The sequence below is a fragment of the Scylla paramamosain genome, chromosome 23 (assembly GCF_035594125.1).
Source record: "Scylla paramamosain isolate STU-SP2022 chromosome 23, ASM3559412v1, whole genome shotgun sequence".
NCBI lineage: Eukaryota > Metazoa > Arthropoda > Malacostraca > Decapoda > Portunidae > Scylla > Scylla paramamosain.
This window is the reverse complement of record NC_087173.1, coordinates 9,020,486-9,043,524: the sequence shown is the minus strand read 5'-3', so window position 1 is coordinate 9,043,524 and position 23,039 is coordinate 9,020,486. Positions and strand designations below refer to the sequence as shown.

At 41.7% G+C, this 23,039-nt stretch overlaps 1 protein-coding gene across 8 annotated transcripts in view; it reads left to right on the top strand.

The window, feature by feature from the left end:
• Positions 1-23,039, top strand: part of LOC135112115 (tensin-1-like) — a 151,312-nt gene that overhangs the window by 57,209 nt on the left and 71,064 nt on the right. The gene's annotated exons all lie outside the window — the stretch shown is intronic.

The window sequence follows — 23,039 nt, the reverse complement described above, 5'->3', positions numbered from 1 at the left end:
GTCAGTTTCAGTACGTGTGTGTGTGTGTGTGTGTGTGTGTGTGTGTGTGTGAGAGAGAGAGAGAGAGAGAGAGAGAGAGAGAGAGAGAGAATCTTTTCTGTGAACTATCTCTACTACTGTTACTTTACGTCAGTTTGTGTGCGTGCGTACGTATGTTTGTGTATCTTTGTGTATGTTTGAATGTCTAAACCTTTTTTTTAGCTCTGGTTGGGTCAGAGAGAGAGAGAGAGAGAGAGAATCTTTCCATTTCATCTCTGTCTGTCAGTTCACGTTTCTCTCTTCAGCCGCCAAATATCTGGTGCGTTATTTACTTGTCTAACACAGGCAGACCTCAATGACTGGTAACCTTTCAATCCACTGCCGGGAGAGAGTAGGCGGTAGGCGGTGCGAAGCTGCTTGCCTGTGTGTGCTGACCTTTGCTCTTGTTCAAGGTCACTAGCCATCGCTGCGTACCCTTCCGTGCCTCCTCCAGGTCACCTTTCCCCCGGTCATTCAAGAGAGAAGAGAGTGAATGAGTGAGCGAGTGAAGGTACAGGTGTGAAAGTGTGTAGAAGCCTTTTTTTTATTTATTTATTTTTTTTTTTTGCTTCTTTTGGTGTTTCTTTGTTATTCAAGGTATGAGTGAGTGAGTGAGTGATGAAACAGGTGTGCTGTATGAATTTCTCTTTTTTTTTCTTCAGGTGTCTGTTATTCATAAAGGGAGTGAATGAGGAATGTTTTGAATGTGAAAGAACATGATTTCTCTCTCTCTCTCTCTCTCTCTCTCTCTCTCTCTCTCTCTCTCTCTCTCTCTCTCTCTCTCTCTCTCTCTCTCTCTCTCTCTCTCTCTCTCTCTCGTCATTCAGGCTGCGAGAGGAGAGAGTGAATGAGTGAAGGAGTAATGGTTTAGTGTGAAGAATTGTTAGGAGGCGTGGATTCCTTCTTCAGGAGCTCAAGAGACGCCTCCTCCTCGTAATAAACTCGTTCCCTTTGGTTCCTGGAGGCGTGGGCGTGAGAGGAAGTGAAGGGCGGACACACAGACAGACAGACAGAGTGACGGCGGAATAATGTATGAGAAAGTTGGTCATTTTGCAGTTACGCTTCTGTCATTCATTCCTAAAAGTGTGAATGAGTGAAAGAATGAATGAAGAAGCGGTGAGGAGGCGGTCTCTCTCTCTCTCTCTCTCTCTCTCTCTCTCTCTCTCTCTCTCTCTCTCTCTCTCTCTCGCTCTCGCTCTTCGGGCTCTCATCCACTTTCACTTAGCAGGCCAGGTAGCGGCGGCGGGCAGGGCAGGTGTGCGGGGTGGCGGCAGACAGGTAGCGTGGGAGGGGTAGGTGAGGGGAGGGAGGTAGGTAGGAGGAGGAGGCAATTAGCACCTGTCCCGCCGCCCTACTTGACGTCAGGACAACTTTAGGGAGTGGTCGATGGTTCTACGAGGAGCATTTAGGGCAGGGAGAGTAAGAGAGAGTAAAAGAGAGTAAGAGGGAGTAAGACCAGTGAGTTACAGTACCATAAGTGTTGTTGCAATGGAGTGTTTCTCTCTCTCTCTCTCTCTCTCTCTCTCTCTCTCTCTCTCTCTCTCTCTCTCTCTCTCTCTCTCTCTCTCTCTCTCTCTCTCTCTTGTTTCCTTGTCTTATATCTGGAAATGTAAATAGGTTTAATAGATGTTATGTTTTTGTTTTGTTTTGTTTTGTGATTCTAGTGAGATTTTAAGGATTCCGCACCATCAATCTGGGAAAAAAATGCCCAGTAACTTTGGTATATGTAAATGGAGTACAAATTAATATGTGAATCTGTATACTGTTTTATATTAAAGTTTAGTGGAGACCAGGAAAAAATACCGATGAGATATATGAAGGTAGTTGTCTGATAATAATTTTGTCTGAAACATTTTTAGAAATATTTTTTTTGCAGAGAATGCTTTTGGCAACTACATAAAGGGTGATGTTAACCCTTTGATTCCCAATTGATACATCTTTCCCTAATTACCAATGACTTTCATCGCTTACTTTATTGTAGATGCTTATAAAAATTTCACGCATTGCTTCTGGTACTGCTGTTTCATGTCGGAGTGAAAGGGTTAAAAGGCCATACCAGTGATTATAGTAACAGCACATTATAACTGCGTGTTTCAGTCGCTAAAGACTCAAAACATAAAACATAAGGGAAGCTACAAGAAGCCACCAGACCTACATGTAGCAATCCCTTTATAAAACACACCCGCGTATTCCCACGTATCATCCCCAGCAATAAATTCGTCTAATCCTCTTATAAATCCCGGTATTGACTCAGAACTAACAACCGCACTGGCGCTGAGGCCCTCACACACTGCACCGCCGCCTCGCCCTTTGGCTGTATTGGCACATTCCCGCCCAAGGTTAGGTTAGGTTAGGGGATGTTACTGCCTGCGTGGAGTCTGCCAGCGCGCCTCTCCATCTTGCCTGCTAATTTGCAATGACTTACCTGAAAGTCTAGGATCATTACCAGCCATGTTTAATTTGCATTGGTAATTATATGCATACTGATACCTGTCTGGTGATAATGGAGAGAGAGAGAGAGAGAGAGAGAGAGAGAGAGAGAGAGAGGGAGAGGGAGAGAGTGTGTGAGAAAGAAAATAAATCTAATCCCAACTATTTGGAGTGTCTTTTCAGCTTGTTATTTGATTTAACTCCTTTCACTCCCTTAATCAATGTTTTCTTGAGTCTCTCTCTCTCTCTCTCTCTCTCTCTCTCTCTCTCTCTCTCTCTCTCTCTCTCTCTCTCTCTCTCTCTCTCTCTCTCTCTCTCTCTCTCTCTCTCACTTCGTGCTGAGGAATAATGAAGAGGAATGAAAAAACAGACGAAACAAGACAGTATAAAAAATGTGAGAGAGAGAGAGAGAGAGAGAGAGAGAGAGAGAGAGAGAGAGAGAGAGAGAGAGAGAGAGAGAGAGAGAGAGAGAGGGGGGAAAACTAGTAAAATTGGAGGAAACTGGAGAGAGAAGAGGAAAAAAAAGTAGAAACACACACACACACACACACACACACACACACACACACACACACACACACACACACACACACACACACACGCACACACAGACTAAAGCGACACACCAGTAAGACTCACACACAATCACTCCACACACACACTAGGACACTTACACACACACACACACACACACACACACACACACACACACACACACGCAACCTTCCTCATCTTCCTCATTGTATTTTGTCTCATTCTCACAATCACCTCCTGTCCTCGCCACACCTTTCCGTCACACCTGAAATTAATTAGTCCTTCCTTAATTAACTTCCTTACCTGCATCCTGCCCCTCCCTCTCCGAACCCCCCCCATCTTTAGCAAAACTCAAAGTCGTCATTACCCAAGAATTTATCGCCAAAACTTGCCACCAGTAAACTTTAGGTCTTCTAAGCTCCTTGAATGCTTACCTGGGCGACACCTGGCGGAGGCAAGTTAATTATCCACCGTGAGGGTCATTGCTGGGGTTTTTGAGCCTAATAACGGGTCATAACTGCGTCTGTATGATCACCTAATTGCCTGCTTCTTCCCGGGTGATGGTAGGTATTTTAGCAAGGGGAGAACCGAAGGGCGGGGAGTGGCTGTGCAAGCAAAGGAAGTAAGGAGGAAGGAAGGTGGGGGGCAAAGACCATAAAGGAAAACAAAGGAAGAACAAGCACCAGCACATCTGTAGAGTTTGGACTGCTGTGTTAACGAAGGAAGGTGAAGTAAAGAAGGAAGGAAGGAAAGTGGGAACAAAGACGCCGTAATCGAACCCAAAGGAAGAGCAAACAGCAGCACATTTGTAGGTCCTGGAGTGGTTTACTTCCGAAGGAGCGCGAAGGAAGTGAAGGAAGTAGCAGAGGAGGAGGAAAGGAAGGTGAGAACAAACAGGTAATAAAGGAACACAAAGGTAGAACAGACAGCAGCATACGTGTAGGTCCTAGATTGCTGTATTTTCGAAGGAAGAAAGAAAGAAAGGAAGGAAGCAAAGAAGGAAGGAAGGAAGGAAGGCAGAAACAAGGGAACAAAAGGTCATAAAAGAACACAGAGGAAGAACAGGCAGCAGCCCACTTTGTTGTTCTTAAGTGGTCGGGAAGGAAGGAAGGTGGGAACAAAAGAGGCCATAAAGGAACACAAAGATAGAGCAAACAGCAGCAAGCTTGTTGGTCCTGAAGTGGGTGTTTGTGATAAGCTGCACTGCCTATTAAAAAATGAGAAGTGTGGAGTGAAAGGCATGAGAAAATAAAGAAGGAACACGAAGTACCAGATAGAATAAAGGAAATTAAGGAAAAGAGACAGAGACTGAGAGAAGAAAGAAGAAGAGCATGCAAAAAGAGGAAAATGTTAGTAAACGAGAAGAAGAAGAAGAAGAAGAAGAAGAAGAAGAAGAAGAAGAAGAAGAAGAAGAAGAAGAAAAAAAAAAAAAGAAGAAGAAGAAGAAAAGGAAAAAGAAAAAGAAGAACAAGAACAAGAACAAGATGAAGAAGAAGAAGGAAGAAAAGAAAAATAGAAAGAAGACGAGAAGGAACAAGTAGGAAAATTTAAGAAGATTGAGCCAAAAAATATGAAAGATCGTAAAAGGAGGAAAAGGAGAGAGCCTTGGAAGGAGGAGGAAGAGAAGGAAGAGGAGAAGGAAGAGGAGAAGGAGGAGGAGGAGGAGGAGGAAGGAAGGGTTATAGAGAGAGGAATGTTGGAAGGATAGCAAACATGGAGGGTGAACATAAGAACATAAGAAATAAGGGAAGCTGCAAGAAGCGACCAGGCTTACACGTGGCAGTCCCTGTATGAAACACTCCTACCTATTTCCATCTGTTATCCCCATCCATAAACTTGTCTAATCTTCTCTTAAAGCTCTCTAGTGTCCTGGCACTAACTACATGATTACTGAGTCCGTTCCACTCATCTACCACTCTATTTGAGAACCAATTTTTTCCTATCTCCTTCCTAAACCTAAATTTTTCAAGCTTGAACCCGTTATTTCTTGTTCTACCTTGGTTGCTGATCCTAAGAATTTTGCTTACATCTCCCTTGTTATAACCCCTATACCACTTAAAGACAGGGTGGGAGGCAGGCAGCGGGAAACAGCCTAGCAAGCAGGACGAGGCAGGCTGGGAGAGGCAGGACAAAGAGAGAGAGAGAGAGAGAGAGAGAGAGAGAGAGAGAGAGAGAGAGAGTGAGAGTGAGAGTGAGAGTGGCCAAGGTAATGACTCTCCGTGACACGTCTATTTTTCCCCTCAACGTTTCCCTTCCGTCCCTTCCTCACTCCATTTTCTTTCTCGTTACGTGTATTCATCTTGCCGTCTTCCTTATTAAACTCACCTGGCCGCCTTACCTACCACAGGGGACAGGTGAGGCAAGGGGAAGGGTCAGGTAGGAGGTACAGATGCATAAGTTCTACCTGTAATGTTTTGATAATGACTAATAGTGTTTTCCTTTAGTGTTAATCGTTTAATTGCGATCTTGTTTGTGTTTAGAGTGTTTGGCATGATGAATAGGGCTTTCAGTATAAGGAAATTGAGCTTTTAGTATAAGATAAAGGCTTTTTAGTATAAGAAATAAGGCTTTTTGTGTTAATTATATCTGGAGGCCTTATGAGAGAGAGAGAGAGAGAGAGAGAGAGAGAGAGAGAGAGAGAGAGAGAGAGAGAGAGAGAGAGAGAGAGCGTTCCTCTTAATTCCGGGGTGATAGGTCAAAGTTCAAGGCCGGCGTGACCCCACAAGGAACAGCCTGGGCGCGCGCGTATAGAAGGTAACGATCGCCACTCCGCTGCACCTCCCTCCTCCTGCCTCCTGCCGCCAGCCCTGCACACCCTGACGCCCTGACGCCCTCCTCCTGCCTCCCTGACCCCCTGACGCTTCCCTCCTCTCTCATGCACACCCTACACACACCTGTTTTCACACTGATACCCAACAAAAACGTCATTTTACACTCACACACACCTTACACACACCTGTTCTCACCCTACACACTCATACACTCATAAACACAGATATTCTCATTTTTCACCATGTACTGACTCAACGGACGTCCTTTCACACTTTCACACTTTCATACAGACTACACATCATGTACTCACTTCTGTAGACTCATGCATTAACTCACTCACACCTGCCTACACCCTGATACACACCCTGATAAACACATAGATACACTAGATACATTCATTTTTCGTCATGTGCACGCTGAATTTCACACTCATACATACATTATTCACATTTATCTTACACCCAGGCATCCTACTTCCTCTCACACACTCACACTCATAAATAAGATCATTTACTCATTATGTACAGAATAAATACACATATTCATATTTTTGTACGTCTCTCACATGCAGTATCTACACACACACACACACACACACACACACACACACACACACACTTCTCTGCACCCCACTTAGTCATACACACACAGCGGCCATGTACGTTTGTGTAGAACATCACCTACGCACACTACTACACCATGCACCGCCCCCCCCCCCCCACACACACACACAAACGCAGATGTACCCTACCCACAACTATAGACCTGAAAACCACCAGAGTGCACACACCACTTAAAACGCACACAGAAATCGTCACTTAACACCAACCATGTGCGCCAAATCAAGTTCTGTGCACCTAATACAGTCATGGCGTGTGCACCTGATAGAGTCACGGCGTGTGCACCTCTCTGGCAGTCATGGATGCGTAGGGGAGGTAATAACACACTCCCCCAGGGCCCCTTTTGCTTCCCAGTGGCAGTTCGACGCGGGACTTTTAATTGGAATGAACTCAGACACATGGATACAAACACAGACAAATGAGAGAGAGAGAGAGAGAGAGAGAGAGAGAGAGAGAGAGAGAGAGAGAGAGAGAGAGAGAGAGAGAGAGAGAAAGAGAGAGGATTTAACACAGATCCCATTACAAAAAATACACACAACTAGAGAGAGAGAGAGAGAGAGAGAGAGAGAGAGAGAGAGAGAGAGAGAGAGAGAGAGAGAGAGAGAGAAACGCTCACATAAAGAGATAGGCAGACAAACGCTTTCACAGACAGATAGAGACAAAGACAGACTGACACATATTCAAGGAGGAAGACAGACAGACGGACATACAAGGAGGCAGATAGACAGATACTTAAAAAGACAGACAGACAACTACAAACAAGGAAAGACAGACGAACAAACCCATGAATACACAAATACAATAAAAAAATATATATATATAAAACAAACGTAATGTACAAACGGGAAACAAGACAAACAATCAGTAAAATATGTGAAAAACGAAAAAATCCACTAAAACATTGCTAATGAAAAACTCGCACGCATATTTTAAACAAATAACGCAGAGTCAAACGCAATAAGAGGGACACAGAGATGAGCAAACAAACGCTTAACAATTTCGAACTCATACAAAAAAAAAAAAAGGTCACAACATCCGTAGAGAATCCAAACTGCCAACTCATTAACAACACTTTACTAATAAGGATCTCACCTTTAACTTTAATAACGGTGCGCAGGAGTAATTAAGCCAGGTAATAACAGGTGCAGCTGCAGGTAATGTACTCGCTACCTGGATGAGAAGGTGGAATAAATATTAATGGCGAAAAAAAAAAAAATATGTTGTGAGAATCCATCCTTGAGTTCTCGAGGTTCTTTATCACATGTTGTGTGTTTTAAAGATGTTTTGTGCTTTTTAAGGAATTCATGTGTTTTTTTAGGTGTACGTATGTTTTTAATGTTTTTTTGGATACTTTATAAAGGTCGTATGTGTGACTTTAGGGAGTAAATATGTTTCTTTTTTTTTTTTAGGGATATTTATATTCAGGTTTTATATTTCAGTTTCGTATAGTTTTTAGGAATATTTTGTGTATTTACTTTTTAGGGATATGTATGTTTTGGAGGTTTATTTGTATTTTTAAGGGTGTTATGTATGATTATAAGAGAGTTATAGTTTGGGGATATTAAGTGTGTTTTAGGGAGTTATGTATGTTTTAAGGGATGGTCTGTATGAGTTAGGGGGTGCTGTGTATGCCTCGGAGGATATTGTGTGTGAATTTATGGTCGTTATGTGTGATTTTTAAGGACGCACACACACACACACACACACACACACACACACACACACACACACACACACACACACACACACACACACACACACACACACACACACACAAGCAACTCTACATAAACTCAATCTCGTGCTTAGTTTAGTTTGCAATCGTAACAATACTTTGGTGAGTGATGAGGAGGAGGAGGAGGAGGAGGAGGAGGAGGAGGAGGAGGAGGAGGAGGAGGAGAAGGAGGATATAATAACATGAGGATGAAGATGAAGGATTGGAAAAGTACTGTAATATGAAGATGGAAGAGAAAAACGAGAAGAATGAATAGAATACGAGAGGAGAGAAGGTAAAAGGAGAGCAGAAAATGGAAATGAGAATGAGGGATTAAGGATATACTACAAGGAATAGGAAGAAGAAGAGAGGAGGAAGGAAGAGGAGAGGTGAAAAAGAAGGTGAGAAAATTAGGATAAAGAGGAATAGAAGAAAGAAAGGATGAGAGGAGAAACAAGAACAAGGATGAAGAAGAGGGATTAGGAGAATAATATTAGAGAAAGATGAAGAAAGTAAGAAGTGAGAAACAGGGAGGATAAAGAGTAGAAGAAAGAAGAGAATGAAACGAGAAACAAGAACAGGAATGAGGATGACAGATTTGAAGAATAACATTAGAGAAAGATGAGAGAGAGAGAGAGAGAGAGAGAGAGAGAGAGAGAGAGAGAGAGAGAGAGAGAGAGAGAGAGAGAGAGAGAGAGAGAGAGAGAGAAACATAAGCATGAGGGATATTATAGGAGAAGGATGAAGGAAGGGCGAAGGAAGTGCAGACGTGGAATGAAATGTGTAGAAATAATGGAAGATGGAAGAGGCAAGGAGGAGGGTAAGAATATTCATGGAGTGTGGTGGGAGAGAGGAAAGGGAGGAGGAAATGGGAGAGGCAGTGGAGGGGAAAAATCATCACTGAGGAGGGAGGAAAGGAGGAAGGGAAACATGGAGAGAGAGAGAGAGAGAGAGAGAGAGAGAGAGAGAGAGAGAGAGAGAGAGAGAGAGAGAGAGAGACATAAAAAACGGACTTAAAGAACACAAAACCAAATCGCACTGACAACCTGTACCTTAATGAAGTTCTTAATGGGTAAAAAAATAAAAAGTTTAGAAAATATGAAAAACTCGTAATTTTCCTTTTTTATCTATGGGGCGGAGAGATGACGGTAGAATGAGTGTCGCCGCTGACGAACTAACACAGCGACTTTAAAATCGTATGGAAATCCTAAGCGTAGTGTAGGTGGAGGCTGGTAGGCTGGCTGGCTGGCTGGCTGCTGGCACCCTCTCTGCTCTCTGCTTCTGACACCTCGCCCAGCCCGACACCACGAGGAACATGTCTGGGAGGCGAGGAGCGTGTGTGTGAGAGTGTGAGCATGGTGTGTGTGTGACGTGTGTGTATATGTGTGTATGTGTGTGTGTGTGTGTGTGAAATATCTATCTATTTATCTATCTATCTATCTATCTATTTATATGGAGTAACTAGAGATGTAATGAAGTGTGTATGGAATAAGAGAAGTATAAGTGTGTATGAAGGTGTGTGTGTGCGTGTGTATGATGTATGATGTATGTATGGAAGTGTATACGAAGTGACTAGAGGTGTATAGGAGTGTATATAGGGAAGGGAAGCTTGAGACGTATAGGTGTATGGAATAAGCGGATGTGTATGAGTGTGTATTTTAACGTTATGGTGTATTTTGGCTGTGTATGGGGGATGTAGTGTAGTGTGTGTGTGTGTGTGTGTGTGTGTGTGTGTGTGTGTGTGTGTGTGTTTTAAGAATGTAAATTAGGAAGCAGTGTAATGAGTAGATGGAGGAGGTACAGAGTAAGCTGATGGAATAGAATATGATGTGAGAGGCACGAGGACGATGAAAAATGGCATCACTTTGAAGATGAAAAAAAAAAAAAAAAGAAAATTGGTCTTGTTTTGAGAGCACACACAGGACACTACTTGACAATATTACGTCTTGAAATCCCCCTCCAATGAACGCCTGTTGAAACACAAAAATGCCCTGACTCCTATTATAGACAGTAATAAAAGACAGGTAAATAAATGCTCGTAAAGTCTAATGTTCAGATGTATTCAGGAGGTATTATAAAAACAAGGAAAATTAACAACTCTAGAAAGCATTGAATACTCGTCCTTAAATTACTGTTTCCTAAGTCATCGGTGTTCCCTTTATTACGAGTGAAGAATAGCGGTTTTTCTTATATAGGCCGTCTAAACTACTTCAACATCTGTCTTCAAATTATAAACGGTAGAAATTTCACTGCGACACGAAACAATTAGCAGCACCAGAAGCAATGCGTGAAGTCTTTATAACCATCTACAAGAAAGTTAGCGATGAAAAAGAATAGATTAGGCAGTTTCCTCCCAGTTCATATCCCATCAATTATTAGTTATCGTACTTGAATTTTTCCCATGAGTTTCAGTTCGCGTGAATCAGAGAAAAATGAATCCCTGAATATTTCCTTTTGAGAGCAGCAAGAAATTACACCCATATTCTTACAAATGGAAAAAAGGAACTCACCCTTTTTATACTTACAAATTACTAGCGTTTGAATCATTCCCGTGAATTCTCGTTGTCGTGAATCTCCCACACACGGCGAGAGACAGAGCAAGAGAAGTGAGTCCCAGAGGAGTCTTGTGTGGATTCCCCGTAAACTGAACCCTTATCCCATTTTATTGGCGAGCTGAGAGTACTTCATTACTCCTCCTTATTGTATCTCAAGGGCCCCATTGTCCCCGCCAGGAGGAGAGAGAGGGACTGTGGAAGAGGAGGAGGAAGAGAAGGGGTCATCAAGCGGACTGGAACCCCTTCAATTGAGGCCAAAATCCCGTGATGCTCCTTTTCTTATTCACTTTGTTCTCTCGAATGTAAAAACTGCAAGGTAATGGAGACAATGGGAGGGTTCCAGAGCCCGCGCAGGTGTGGGGAAGCGCCGCACAGGTGAGGCAGAGGGGCAGGTAGCGTGGCCAGGTGAGGGAGCAGGTAAGGGCTTGAGGGAATGGTAAGGTTAGAGGACGATGGAAATATAGATAGGTACAGACAGGATAGATGGCAGAGAGAGAGAGAGAGAGAGAGAGAGGATGGTGAGAAGGTAGGATGGAAGGGTTATAGAGAGAGCGAGAGACGGGAGGGAGGAGGGAGGGAGGGAGACTAGGCTGGAAGGAAAGGATATATACAAGCTTGGTTAAAATCAACAAAAAAAAAAAAGAAGACAGTCTCTATATAAGAAAAAGGTTCAAGAAGACAAGAGACAAGAGAGTTAAGAGAAGACAAGGAAAGAGGAAGAAGACAAGAAGCAAAGTAAGGCAAGGGAGGAGGGAAGAAAAAAACACTAAAGAGAAAACAAGGAGGGGGATGGAGACATGGAAAGAGAGGGAGGGAAGAAGGGGTAAGAGATGAAGAGGGAAGACAGAGAGAGTAGGAGAGTAGGGAAGAGGGAAGTAGGGAAGATACGAGAGAGAGAGAGAGAGAGAGAGAGAGAGAGAGAGAGAGAGAGAGAGAGAGAGAGAGAGAGAGAGAGAGAGAGAGAGAGAGAGAGAGAGAGAGAGAAAGGGTGGATTGAAGGTTAAAGAGAGGAGAGAGTGGGGAGAGGAAGGGTGATAGAAAGTTAAAGAGAGGGAAAGAGAGGGAGGAGGATAAGGAAGAAGACAGTGAATGGGAGTAGTAGCATTAGCAGTAGTAGTAGTAGTAGTAGTAGTAGCAGAGAGAAAGAGAGAGAGGGTGGGGGAAGTGGTAGAGGGAGATGAGAACAGAAGGTAAGGAAGAGAAGAGGGAAAGAAAATGTTAGTGTGAGGGAAGCAAGGAAAATGAAAGAGCTAGAGATGGAAGAACGGCAGCAGAGAGAGAGAGAGAGAGAGAGAGAGAGAGGGAGTGGGAGTGAGAGCAGCTCGGTTCTTCAATACTAACAACGAGGGAGGTGAGCGATCGACCAGACTCATGAAGTAGCCATGGACAGGAGCCTCCCAAGACCTGAAGGAAATACTGCCTTCTCCCTCCTTCAAAATGCTGACCTAACCTAACCTAACCTAAATTTACCTAACCTAACCTAACCTAACGTAACCTAACCTAAATTTACCTAACCTAACCTAACCTAACCTAAATTTACCTAACCTATCCTAACCTAACCTAACGTAACCTAACCTAAATTTACCTAACCTAACCTAACCTAACCTAGCCTAACCTAACCTAACCTAGCCTAAATTTACCTAACCTAACCTAACCTAACCTAGCCTAACCTAACCTAACCTAACCTAAATTTACCTATCCTATCCTAACCTAACCTAACGTAACCTAACCTAAATTTACCTAACCTAACCTAACCTAACCTAACCTAACCTAACGTAACCTAACCTAAATTTACCTAACCTAACCTAACCTAACCTAACCTAGCCTAACCTAACCTAACCTAAATTTACCTAACCTAACCTAACCTAACCTAGCCTAACCTAACCTAACCTAACCTAACCTAACCTAACCTAACCTAACCTAACCTAACCTAACCTAAATTTACCTATCCTAACCTAACCTAACCTAACGTAACCTAACCTAAATTTACCTAACCTAACCTAACCTAACCTAACCTAACCTAACGTAACCTAACCTAAATTTACCTAACCTAACCTAACCTAACCTAACCTAGCCTAACCTAACCTAACCTAAATTTACCTAACCTAACCTAACCTAACCTAGCCTAACCTAACCTAACCTAACCTAACCTAACCTAGCCTAACCTAACCTAACCTAACCTAACGTAAGGTAATCTAACAGTCATTTTTTTTTCACTGCTTACCTCTCTGTTTTTCCCTTTTCTGTCCTTCATCATGTTTATTCCCTCTTCTCAATTTTCCTTACATTTTTACTTCTTTTTTTATCCAGCCTTTTCTTTTTTTTCGTTAATCTCAAAGTATTTTTTTCTGTTTTCCTTCCTCACCTTTCTTTTTTTCCCCTTTCCTCACCTTCTTCCCTCTTTCTCTTCCTCAACTTTTTTTTCTTTTATCTGACGAAACGTGTGTGTGCATCTTACGACTCTCTCTCTCTCTCTCTCTCTCTCTCTCTCTCTCTCTCTCTCTCTCTCTCTCTCTCTCTCTCTCTCTCTCTCTCTCTCTCTCTCTCTCTCTCTCACCTGAGTGATGGGCAATTAAGACTTTTCCCACCTTACCTGTGAGTAGAAGACCTTAGATGTGTCTACCTGTCGAAGGAAGGGAGAGAGAGAGAGAGAGAGAGAGAGAGAGAGAGAGAGAGAGAGAGAGAGAGAGAGAGAGAGAGAGAGAGAGAGAGAGAGAGAGAGAGAGAATCGTTATGTTTATTAAGGTTTAGTGGCAGAGTCCTTCCAAACATAAAATACTTAAAAATAATGACAACCACAACAAAACCGTAAAAGAAAACAATAAAAAACACAATTAAAATCCTGTCCACGAAAAAAAGGAGAGAGAGAGAGAGAGAGAGAGAGAGAGAGAGAGAGAGAGAGAGAGAGAGAGAGAGAGAATAGAGCTATAAACGTCAGCAAATTTGAGACGAAAAGAAAAGAGAAGGGGGGAAAAAAGTAGTGTGCAGGGAAAGAATGCATCCGCGCCCTCGTTACAGCAGGGAGAGAGTTGGTGCAGCTTTTTTTTTCCCGCGCCTATTGTTTTCCCGAAGTAGGCAATTCCTCACGCCGCGGCACCTGCCTGAAGATTTGTGGAGGCGCGGATGCAGGGTGTGAGGGAAGCTGTCTGAGGCACCACCACCACCACCACGACCATCGCCACCACTCACTCCTATCTTTTCCTACTACCACTACTACAACTACTACTACTTTTATTGTCTATAGTTTGCATTAGCATGGTGTAAGGGAAGCTGTCTGAGGCACCACCACCACCACCACCACCACCACCACCACCACCACCATCCCTACTGCATTCCTATTTTTTCCTACTACAACTATTACGACTGCTGCCGCTTTTACTGTCTCTATAGTATGCATTAGTACTATTATCTTCCCTACTATTATCATCCCTACCGCTATCTCTGTACCTTCATATCTACAACCATTTCTACTGCTACTACTATTACTGCTACTACTATTGCATTACCCACCATTACAGCTACTACTACTACTACTACTACTATTACCACCACCACCACTACTACAGGAAATCGTATTAAAGAAAATATTACCGCAAAATTCATTCCAGCCCAGAGAGAGAGAGAGAGAGAGAGAGAGAGAGAGAGAGAGAGAGAGAGAGAGAGCCCAAATTACCACCCCTATCTAGATATAGTCAGCTGTAAGGGATTTGCTGGAAGTCAACCCAGCTTAAGATGACATTTGGACACTCTTACCGGGGGAGAGAGAGAGAGAGAGAGAGAGAGAGAGAGAGAGAGAGAGAGAGAGAGAGAGAGGGAGGGAAAGAGATGGATATGACTTGATATTAAGAAAGATTGAGGCAGAAAAGTGGCGGAAAGAAGACAAGTAGATGAGAAAGCTTTAATGAAATCGCAGAGAGAGAGAGAGAGAGAGAGAGAGAGAGAGAGATACCATACATACATACATACATACATTCCATCTCCAAAACCCAAACAATCAAATCATCCTACCAACCATTCTTATTAATTAAACATCTCCTCCTCCTCCTCCTCCTCCTCCTCCTCCTCCTCCTCCTCCTCCTCCTCCTCCTCCTCCTCCTCCTCCTCCTCCTCTTTCTCCTCCTTTCCTCGCCTCCGTGCAAACCCTCAGGCCCGCCACGTCCCGCCCTCGTCGTTAAGTCTAATTGCACGATGCGAGATATGTGTTGGCGATACCTAATCAGAGGAGAGATTGTTACGCTGTTGTCTTGTCCTCTCTCTCTCTCTCTCTCTCTCTCTCTCTCTCTCTCTCTCTCTCTCTCTCTCTCTCTCTCTCTCTCTCTCTCTCTCCCCATTATTCATTTATTAAGGTTCAATTTGATGTTTGTTTGTCTTTTTTTTGTTTTCTCTGTTTTTAATTCTGCCTCTCTGCCCTTATTTTTTTTTCTGTCTCTTCCACGTGTACATGAGATTAAAGTCACACAGTACTACACGTCATGACTGTCTGAGTTGCTGTATGTCTCTGCGTGTGTGCGTATGTGTGCGTATAGCCATCACATACACACAAAAATCATACACAAAAACTCACATACACACACACATTTCAGTTAAATACCAAACACACACACACACACACACACACACACACACACACACACACACACACACACACAACAAATAAATACACAATAAACTCATACACATACACTACACAATTAAAAAAAAATACTCACAGATGAATAAACACCTTAAATATTCTTGTATAATCCCCAGGGCAGCATAAACTCACCACACACGCACAAACAATATACACAGACAGTACAATTAAATGCCACATAAATGAATAAACAGCCAAAGTATTCTTGTATATTCCCCCAACGGAGCCATCACCGCCTATCATCCTTCCCAGCATTTAAAGACGTTTATTACTATAATGCCCCGAATATTTCACTCCCAAATGGTCGTAAAGCCAGCCAGTTGCATCAAGAGTATGGCCCTTATGGCATAACCTCTCCTCCCCATCCTCCCCAGTGTATTATAGGAGGTGGGGCGAGGGAGGATGGTGAAGGAGGGAGGAATGACGAGAGAGAGAGAGAGACAGAGAGAGAGAGCAAAAGGAGAGAAAGAGTCTTCAGAAATGTCATGTGATGGGAGAGGTATGAGATTCTCTCTCTCTCTCTCTCTCTCTCTCTCTCTCTCTCTCTCTCTCTCTCTCTCTCTCTCTCTCTCTCTCTCTCTCTCTCTCTCTCTCTCTCTCCCTTTGTTTTTATCTCATCTGGTTTTGAAAATATTGAATTCCTTCTTTTCTATTCTCTTTTTTGTTTGGGAGGGCGCTTCTTTTATTCCACCTTTTGTTCCTCGAGATTATCCTTTATTCCCTTGTGTGGTGTATTTTCATCTTTCTGGTTATTGTCAGTGTTTTAGTTCATAGTAGTTCTTGTCTTACTTTTAACAAGCATTTCTCTTATTCTTTAATTTGCTTTCACTGTTTATTTATTATAGATATTTTGTGTTTATACATATTTCTTTCATTTATTAATTATATTTGCCGTATGCTTCATCTCGTCTTTTTTTTTTTTATTCTTACTATGTTTCTTTCAGTTCCTTTTTCGTGTTCCTCCTTTTGATTATCTTTTATGTTCTATTCTTTCTTCCTTGTCTTCCCCCTATCCATCTTTATTCTTCTCTATAAACTTTCTTTCCAGCAATAGATCGTCTCTCTTCTTCTTCCCCGTCTTTACTTTCCTTTCCTTCTTCTCTTTCCGATAAATCTACAAATTAGATCAAGATATATATCCTATTTTCTTCCCACCCTAACTCTTCCTCCCTCACTTCTACCAGTCTCTTTAAATTACCTCCTTCTACAAATTTTCTCGCCGACAGACATAAACCTTTTCCTCCACAACCGGATTATTGTTTATATATATATATATATATATATATATATATATATATATATATATATATATATATATATATATATATATATATATATATATATATATATATATATATATATATATATAGAGAACAGGACAGAATATTTAGATTGGAAAGAATAGTGAGAAATGGACAGATTTGGTATAGAAAAGGACATCATGACAGAATATTTTGAAAAGGAAGGGATGATATTTTGGAGTTTCCATGGAAAAGTAATCGTGAAAAAATGGACAGAATATTTGGATTAAGAAGAGAGACAAAGTTTTGGGCAGAAAAGGAGGATTATGACAATATTTTGAATGGGAAAGGAAAACAGAATATTTTGAATACGAAAGGATAATAGATGGAAGATTTTGAATGGGGAAGGATGGCAGATAGACGAGTTAGAATCAGGAGAGGAGCCAGTCATCTGTCATCTTGCTAGTTTAACACATCTCTTGACCTTCTTCGTCTTGATGTTTGATTTTATTTTCTTTAACTAAATTTTGTATTTCTGGGAACTCAAACCTTTCTGAGTAGCATTTGTGAGCACTGTAAGTTACTCTGTATTATTGATTATTGCTACAAACTACGTAAACAAAAATAACTAGCGTATTTTGCTTCACGTTGTTTTATTTAAATTTTCTTTATTCTATCTTATACTCTCAAATTTAAGAACGTAAGAAAAATAATGGAAGCTGCAGAAAATCATCAGACCTACACGTGGCAGTCCCTATCTGAAACATGCCTACCTATTTCCACCAGTCATCCCCATCCATAAATTTGTCTAATCTTTTAAAGCCCCTGTTGATTCAGCACTAACAAACTGATTACTGAGTCTATTCCTTTCATGAATCCCTTTGGCTGAGAACCATTTTTTTTTTTTTTTTTCCTGTTTTATTCTGTCCTTTTTGCGGTGGCTTTGTGGTGCAATATTGGACTCGTGGCTCATGTTATGGGTTCGAATCCTGGCTCATGTTAGATTCTAGCAGGAGATGTAGCGCTCTCTCGTAATCCTACTTGACAACATAACTAGATCAATATCCAATTTCTCACCTTTCTTGCTAACTGACGCGTATTTTCTCACCTGTGTTTGGTCATTAACCTCTACATAACTTTCCATCACTACAAAATGCTGCCACTCTACCGTAACTCAATATCCAATATCTTACCTTTGCTATTAAATTAACCTGTACTCTCACACACCTGGATTTTTTTCTCATTAACTTCTAGTACACTATATACCATCACTAATTAGCCAGGTGAGCGTACACTACAGGTTTTCATACACACCTTCCCCCTCCCCTCAACATTATTTTTTTCCCCTCTGTGTATCTCATAACTCCCCCCACCCTCTGTTCACTCCCCCTTCCCCTTCCCCCTTCCCTCACTCTCTCCAGTCACCATCATCTGTTTTGCATAAGCTAATCTTGTTTTTTTCACGTCAGGTAATGAATAGTCAGAATCTTTTGCCAGATTTCCACCTCTCTGTTTCAAGGGACGGTGTTTAGTGGCCGCGGGGATGAGTGTGTGTGTGTGTGTGTGTGTGTGTGTGTTTTGCATTTGTAGTTTAGTTTTATTGTGTGAATTGTTGCTCTGGTAGTCATAAATCATTCAACAACAACAACAACAACAACAACAACAACAACAACAACAATAACAACTATAATAATTCACAAAATTACAGCACATATATAATAAGAATCATATTAACAAACAACAACAACAACAACAACAACAACAACGAGAGAGAGAGAGAGAGAGAGAGAGAGAGAGAGAGAGAGAGAGAGAGAGAGAGAGAGAGAGAGAGAGAGAGACTGCAGTGATAGGGTGTTTGAGTTTAATCAAATCATGGAGACAAGCAGGGAAGTGGCGTGAGTTTCACCAATGGGGGACTGTGAACTGAATCAAACTCTCTTGTATAGATGATGGAAGTGATGGGAGGCGAGCTGAGTAAATAAAATGTATGGGAGGTCTCGTGTGTGTGTGTGTGTGTGTGTGTGTGTGTGTCACGTACATACAATCTCCCACAACTGCTGGTTATAATGATGATAACAAGTCTACACGCACACTACCTCTTTACAACACACACACACACACACACACACACACACACACCATGGCGAGCTCATGTAGTTGCCTTCCTCTTTTCATTTTCCATTTTTTTTCCCTTTCTATTTCAGTCTTTGTGTTGATTTTAGCTTTTTTCCCTTGCCTTGTTCAGTGTAACGCTGTATTTTTGTTGTATGTATTTTTGCCTCATTATTTTATTTTTCTTTTGCAGGTAAGTGTATTTGGCGAGACGGAAACTTGAGTCGCTTAAGTTGTGAGTAGCAGAAGTTAGTTTTCTCTTAATTTTTTACTTTTATATCAGAGGAAAGAAGATTTATTTACTCATCTGTCAGCTTGCCTTAATTTCTGTCTGCCTATCTATCTTTCTATCTATATTTATGTTTTTTCTACGTATTTATTTATTTTTCAGTCTCTAATAGTCACCTCTTAAAACTTATTACTGTGTCCCGTTTTCTTTCTCCGTTCTCTCTCGCGAATTATTTCCTGCCTTCCGTTTTCTTCGTCCCCCAACAGCCCTCGCAAGTTGGTCGTGTTTCCGTTCTGGGATGTGTTTCCCTTCCTTCTGTCTCCCTCCATGAACATTTCCTCCTCCCCCCACCTCTCTCTCTCTCTCTCTCTCTCTCTCTCTCTCTCTCTCTCTCTCTCTCTCTCTCTCTCTCTCCTTCAAATTTCCCTTCTACCCTTAAAATTTTCTATCATGGTCTTCGCTTTTCCTCTTTGATTTTCCTCTCAAAGTTTCCCTTCACTCTAAATTTCTGATTATCTGATTATCTCTCCTCTCTTTCCTCCAAATTTCCCCCTCAGAATTTTTTTTTCCTCTTTCCCATTCAGATTTTCCCGTCAAAGATGCATCTCTCTCTCTCCTCCAAATTTTTCCTTTAGTTTTTTCCTCTTTCTGCTTCAAATTTTCTTTCAAAGTTTCCCTTCCTTCCCCTTCAAATTTCCCTTCAAACTTTTCCCTTATTCTCCTTCAAGTTTCTTCTCACTTCTATTCAAACTTTTCCATAATTACCTCAAACTTTCCCCTTCCTTCCCTTCAAATTTCCTATCATTCCTTCACAGATTTCCCCCCATTTCCCTTATGTTTCCCCTTCACTGTCCCTGAAAATTTCCACACTGAATTTTCTCACGCCCAAAATTTTCCCTCCTCTCCCCTTCACTGGTTTCCACTTCCCATTTCTTTCCCTCTGAACTCTCTCTCTCTCTCTCTCTCTCTCTCTCTCTCTCTCTCTCTCTCTCTCTCTCTCTCTCTCTCTCTCTCTCTCTCTCTGGCCTCGAATGTTTTTTTCCCCCTCAAGGTAATACTCATTTCCTATTTTTTCCTCAGTTTTTTTTCCAGCTTTCCAAATATATCCTGCCTCATGCTGCCTCTTCCCTCTCCCCTCTTTCCCCTCTCCCCTCTTTCCCCTTTCCCCTCTCCTCTTCTCTTTTCCTCTTTTGCCTTAGTGTTTTAGAGAGAGAGAGAGAGAGAGAGAGAGAGAGAGAGAGAGAGAGAGAGAGAGAGAGAGAGAGAGAGAGAAAGCAGGTAAATACACACACACACACACACACACACACACACACACACACAATAGAAAAAAATGAGTGTACGTAAATTTGTGTACACATTTTTACCTTTGTGTACGTAATTCTGTGTGTACGTGTCCGTATGTGCACTTTCTTCATGTATGTATGTATGTATGTATGTATTCTTTTACGTAAGTGTACTAAAAACTTACATGTACGTTAATCTCATGTGCACCTCTCATTCTATACATACATACATACATACATACATACATACATACACTAATTCGTTCGTGTTCGTCATCATCCACACGTACATACCAATCCTACATCCCTGTGTACGTATTTCCCTACACGTACACATGTCTGTCTATCCGTGTACGTGCCTGCTTTCACGTACACAACTTAACGCACATAGATTGGTGATGCTATTATTACTATCTCCACTCTCCTCCACCCCTCCTCTCCTCCACCTGAGGCTGTGTTGGTGGAGAGAGGAAGGAAGGAAAGAAAAGAAAGGGAAGGAGGGAGGGAGAGAGAGAGGGAGGGGGAGAAGAGTAGGAGAAGGAGGAAGGGAAGGAGGAGGAGGAGGAGGAGGAAACAGCGGCCTCTATATGCCAAGGGTCACGTGGGGTTCAGTTGATGCTGCCTCCTCCTCCTCCTCCTCCTCCTCCTCCTCCTCCTCCTCCTCCTCCTCCTCCTCCTCCTCCTCCTCCTCTTCCACCACCTCCCACTCTCCGCCGCTACTGCGTTTGCACTTCCTATCATAGTTCTCTCTTTATTCATTCTCCTCCTCCTCCTCCTCCTCGTTTTCCTATTATTATTATGATCATTACATATAAAATACAAGAGAGAGAGAGAGAGAGAGAGAGAGAGAGAGAGAGAGAGAGAGAGAGAGAGAGAGAGAGAGAGAGAATAGTGTGGCAGGGCGAGAGAGAAAGAGGGAACAAGTGGAGATTATGGTGACAGAGGAGATAGAGAGAGATAGACAGGAGACTCGTAGGTAAATCGAAGAGAGAGAGAGAGAGAGAGAGAGAGAGAGAGAGAGAGAGAGAGAGAGAGAGAGAGAGAGAGAGAGAGACACACGAATCGAAGGAAAACAAAAGAGGAAAGCGTTAAGAATATATAAAAAGAAAAAAGTGAGAGGTATAAAAATAAAATGAGAGAAAAATATAGATAAGTTGAACCTACACCGGAAAATCATTTATGTTTTTTAACAGGTGGACAAAAGAGGCCGTGTTTCCGAGAGCTAATTAATGCAGGTGTTAAGGGCTTCAGGTACAATTCACCTGTACCACCTGAGGCCACTCCAGGTGTGTGTGTGTGTGTGTGTGTGTGTGTGTGTGTGTGTGTGTGTGTGTGTGTGTGTGTGTGTGTACGCGCGTGCAAAATGACAACAGAAAAAAAAAAAAGCTTTTGGAAATTAATGAGGATTTTTTTTTTTTTTTGCACTATTTTCCGCCTGTTTGTCTGTCCACCAACACACACACACACACACACACACACACACACACACACACACACACACACTCAGCACATAAATAATAGTGACAGCCACAGCCAATCTTTATCCACGCCGTGATTAACAGTCGTTCCGCTGATCACCATCTCGACATGACATCGCGCTCAGCTGTGGTGCTTTGCCTGACTGACTGGCTGGCGGGTAAACACTCTCACACGACACCAGGGACGAGAACGACGACAACAACAACATCACTAACAACTATATTAACGAAAATTATAACTACAACAACAACAACAACTGTACAAGCGGAGATAACAACAACTATGAGAACAATAATATAAATAACAGCAACAACAACAACAGCAACAACAGTAACAACAACAACAGTAACAATAACAGTGACGATAACATTCACTCTGCCAGCAAAAACAACGACAGTTACGACAAGCACAGCAATATCAACGACAGCAGCAATGGTAAGGGGAAAAACCACGACAATTAGGAAAGCAAATGCAACAATAATAGGCTCAACAATTGCAAATACGCCGATAAGAGCGAAAATAATAAATACAACTAAAACAGCAAGACAATTAGCAACGACAGCAACAAGAACAGTACTGGTAGCAATGATAACAGCAACATTATAACGAATTAAACACTAGTGGATGCCGAGAGGACAGTGAGAACAATTAAACCTACAATAACAATAACAACAACATCAAAAAGCATATTAACATCATTAAGGAAAAATACGAAAAACTGAGATTAAAAACTTTTCTCCTAAACTACAAAGTTATAAAGTATCAAAAGTAGGACAAATATACTGATAAGGAAAGTTTATATCATTCAATAATGTTTTTTTTTTCCTTTTACTTTCCAAACTATGTCTAAAAGTGAAATAAATATCATTATCTACGTACCGTTTCTCTTAGCACAAAAAATATCTAATGTGTCTAATTTACGTAAAGAACATGTCTCTATTCACAGGTTAACACTTGGAACCTTTCTTTCATTTTTTTTTAATAATAACAACCACAACAAAAGCAAGTAACAAACAATTGTGAAACACTTGGCAGCTATATCCGTATCAACAACAACAACAACAACAACAACAACAACAACAACAGTGATCAATAGCAACATTACCATCAACAATACATGTCAACAGGGATGACACATGACCAACACATAAACAAATGACGCCATTAACATTATCGGCCACATAACCACCACCGCCACCACCACCACCACCACCACCACCAATAGATAGATAGATAGAAATGTAGATAGACTGAATAGTAATTTTTCTGGGCCTAATCTAATAGTGTCCACCATCACCATACTGCAAGAATCAGGGTAGATACATAGATTGATCAATTATTGGATATATACGAGTAGATAGATAGTTTAGCTGGTGGATAGATAGATAATAGATAGATAGATGAGCCAGTTAATTG